This window comes from Penaeus vannamei, chromosome 16 (genome assembly GCF_042767895.1).
Source record: "Penaeus vannamei isolate JL-2024 chromosome 16, ASM4276789v1, whole genome shotgun sequence".
NCBI classification, from domain to species: domain Eukaryota; kingdom Metazoa; phylum Arthropoda; class Malacostraca; order Decapoda; family Penaeidae; genus Penaeus; species Penaeus vannamei.
The window spans coordinates 26686943-26691596 of record NC_091564.1 but is presented as its reverse complement, the minus strand read 5'-3'; the positions used below and the strand labels follow the sequence as shown (position 1 = coordinate 26691596).

The following is a 4654-nucleotide window of genomic DNA, read 5'->3' as shown; positions in this document are numbered from 1 at the left end:
AAGCGCTTCCCCTCGCGGGCGCGACCTCCTACCGGCGACGAGCTTCTGAGAAGGCGACGATGTAAGCGACGCAAAATTTCACCTTCTCTTCACATGTTACAGCTCCTCTTGTGCCCATGAGTCACGAAGAGCGTCCCCGCCAACCCATTACCCTGAGCTCACTCAATGCTTGCTCGTTCCCGCTGCATTTGTAGGAACGACATAATATACAATGCAAGTGCGTGAGCGTTTGGAGTAAGTGCGCGTGTACCTCCCCCCCACACCTCTATGGCGGAAAAGGGGAGGGGGGAGGAGGGAGGGAGAGGGGCACGGGACCGAGGGCCAACAAGGGGAAGGGGCCGAGGGGGAAGCCAAGAACACGGGGCATGTGAACAGCCGGCAACCCAGCAGCAGCCAGCTAACCAGCCAGCCAGCTAGTGAGAGCTAGACAGTCGTGCCAGCCATGTGGTGCCCCGAGACATGGAGGAAGTGCCATAATGTGCCATCATCATAGCTGACCGCGGTGACTCCCGTAATTATAAAAAGGATTAGGACGGCGAGGACTTCCATCATTTAGGACGCAGCGGCTGCATCGGAGAGCAGGGTGAGCGTCGCGAGGATTAGCTGCGAAGACGCGCTAACAGACATGAAGTGCAGTGTTTTGACGAGGAAAGTGAAGGGTTGTTATGAAAACACAGTGAAGGCTAATTCGCAGGCGGAGTAAAAAGGCAAATCAAGGCAGGAAACTAGTGTGAAAGTAAGTGCCTCGTCCTATAGTTTTCTGTATCTAATGATCTAGGGCCCATGTGTTTATGTATAGTTATACTGGTTCTTACGCTAGGCATGAATACTACGATCTACATCATCATTAGTTTCGTCATATGTTTAATAATATCATTTTGATTATCATTTCTATTACTGCATTATCTCTTTTTTGTTCAGTTGTTGTCGTCGATATTAATGTTGAAGTTATCATCATTATTATGGTTACTTTTTCAACACTATACTTAATATTATCACCATTACCATTATTATTCTCCATGATGATAATGATGAAGATTATCAGTATTGTAATCATCGTTATCACTGTTACTATTATCATTATTATTATTATTATTATTATTATTATTATTATTATTATTATTATTATTATTGTTATTATTATTATTATTATTATTATTATTATTATTATTATTATTATTATTATTATTATTATTGTTATTGTTATTATTGTTATTATTATTATTGTTATTATTATTATTATTATCATTATTATTATTATTATTATTATTGTTTTTATTATTATTATTATTATTATTATTATTATTATTATTATTATTATCTTTTATTATTATTATTGTTATTATTATTATTATTATCATTATTATTATCATTATTACTATTATCGTTATTGTTATTATTATCATTATTAGGACTATTATAGATTTTGTCGATTTTGATTGTTTTTTTTTAATTATTGCTATCATTATTACTTTATTATTATTATTGATAGCATTGTTACTATCATTCTTGTTATTCTTATTGTTATTTTCATCATTATTGTTGTTATTACACTTAGTAGTAGTAGTAGTAATACTATTATCAATATTATTATTATCATTGTTACTATTACTGTTTTGATTGTTATCATTGTTATTATTGTTATTTTGTTATCATAAATATTACCATTATGATCATAGTAACAATGATGATGATAATAACAATAAAGATGATAATAGTAATGATGATAATAATAATGATAATAATAATTATCCTTATTATTATTATTATTATCATTATTATTATCATTATTCTATTATCATTATTTTTATTATTATTATTATTATTATTATTATTATTATTGTTATTATTATTATTATTATTATTATTATTATTATTATTATTATTATTATTATTATTATTATTATTATTATTATCATTATTATTATTATTGTTATTATTATTATTATTATTATTATTATTATTTTTATTATTATTATCATTAACATTATTATTACTATTATTACCATTATCATTGTTGTTTTTATTATTATCATCATCATTATCATTAGTATTTCTATCATTATTATTATTAGATTTATTATTATTGTTATTATTATTATTATCATTATTATTATTATTATTATTATTATTATTATTATTATTATTATTATTGTTGTTGTTGTTGTTGTTGTTGTTGTTGTTGTTGTTGTTGTTGTTATTATTATTATTATCATTATCATTATCATTATTACTATTATCATTATTATCAGCATTATTAGCATTATTTCTATTGCTCTCATTACTTTTATTTTCATTATTTCTAACCTTATTCTACTGCTACTAGTATTACTATTGTTGTTGTTGTTATTATTATTATCATTATCATTATTGTTATTATTATTATTATTATCATTATTATTATCATTACTATTATTATTACTATTATTATTATTATTATTATTATTATTATTATTATTATTATTATCATTATTATTATCATTATTATTATTATTATTATTATTATTATTATTATTATTATTATTATTATTATTATTATTATTATTATTATAATGGTTGTTGTTGTTGTTATTACTATTAATATTATCATAAATGTTATCCTTCTCATCAACATTCTGTTATTGTAATCATTATTGTTTTCATTGTTATCACTATTGATGTTATTGCTAGTAATATTAATTATCAGTAGCATGAGTTATTGTTAACATTATCATTATCATCATCTTTTCTTGTTATCAATGTTGTTATCATTGTTGTTATTAGTGTTATTATTATCGTTTTTATCATCATTATTATCATTTTTATTATTACAATCATCATCATCATCATTGCTGTTGTTATTGGTGTTATTATTATTGCCATTATTCTTATATTGTATTATTATTGTTATTGATATTATTATTATTGGCGGTGGTGTTGTTATCATTATTACTATTAGTATTAGTATTATTGTTGTTGTTGCTGTTAATGTTGTTGTTAACATCATTATTATCATTACTGTTATCATTATCATTATTATCAGCATTGTTATTATTATTATTATTATTATTATCGTTATGTTTTGTTATTATTATGATTGTTATTATTTTTGTCATTATTAACATTGTTATTGTTATTATTATTACCATTGTTATTGTTATTTTCATGATAATTTTTCATCACGGTTACCATTATCATTGTTATTATTATTATCATTATTATTATATCATTATTATTATTATTATTATCATCATCATCATCATCATCATCATCATCATCATCATCATCATCATCATCATCATCATCATCATCATCATCATTGCTGATGTTACTGTTAATCATGATAATACTATTATTACTGCTTTTGTCCTTGTTGTTACTTCTGTTATTATTATTATAATTCCATTATTTTTCTGGTTGTTTTTAAAATAATGTTTGTTATCATTATGATAATTATTATTACTATTATTATTGCCATTATTATTATTATTTTTACTACCACTACTAATAATGATACTGTCATTATTAGTATAATTGTTATTATTATCATTATTATTAGTAATATTATCATCGTCATTATCATTGTAATGATAATAATTATCATAATTATCATTATCATCCTTATAATTTTTATCATCCTTAATATCATTATTATCATAAGATCATCATATTATCATTATTATTATTATTATTATTATTATTATTATTATTATTATTATTATTATTATTATTATTATTATTATTATCATGATCATCATCATCATCATCATCATCATCATCATCATCATCATCATCATCATCATCATCATCATCATCATCATCATCATCATCATCATCGTTGTTGTTGTTTGTTTTTAATTTTATTATTTCTGACATTGTGATAGTCATTATCATTCCCAAATCATAGGCGCTCTCCGCACCCTGTCTGGGATAGGCCTGGCTGCATACACTAGCCAGACCAGGACAAGGCAGCCAGAACCGGGATAGACGCAGCGCTTTCTTCCATACCGGGATTGGCGTGCGGGACAGGGAAAGCTTTGATTGAGTCACTTAATATCATAATCGTCGTTGTAGAAGTCATCGTTGACATTATCTCCCTAATTGTCTCCTGTTCTGATCATTCCTATTATCTCTTTGTCATTCCGTTTATTTATAAAGTAGAGCTTAACTGAATTAAACTATTAATTCTAATTATTATCAAAATATTCGTTGTAAAAGTCATCGTTGACATTATCTTTTCAATTGTGTCCTTTTTCTAATCATTCCTTTCATCTTTTTGTTCATTCCGTTTATCCATTCAATGATAAAAAGTACTTTTCATAAAGTAGAACTGAAAATTAAAGCGTAAGTTTTGTAAAGCTTGTTGAGCGGATATTGTCTACTTTCTAATGTTCATTTTCATACACTGTCGTTCTCTTCCCTTTTCTTCTCTCTCAGCTTGAGTTAAAAGACATGTGATGATAAAAAAAAAATGGTGATAACAATGGATAGATGTATGAAGTTGTATGAATAGAGTAATGGAAATAACCCATTTACCCCCACTTTTACGTAAATGAGAACATCAAACAAGTATTTCGATAAAAAGAAAGAGAGAAAAGAGAAAAAAGAGCAGATTGATGATCGCGTCCTGTTAATGAATGGCTGCCGAAGCGAGGCCGGAGCCCTGCCAACAAAG

General features: G+C 26.7%; 1 protein-coding gene across 1 annotated transcript in view; it reads left to right on the top strand.

The window, feature by feature from the left end:
• Positions 1-415: 415 nt before the first annotated feature.
• The window catches only part of LOC113823094 (neuroligin-2), a 230891-nt gene continuing 226652 nt past the window's right edge, over positions 416-4654 (top strand). Inside the window, exon 1 of the mRNA XM_070131369.1 lies at positions 416-736. The gene's annotated coding sequence lies outside the window, so the exon portion shown is untranslated. The remainder of the gene's footprint in view (positions 737-4654) is intronic.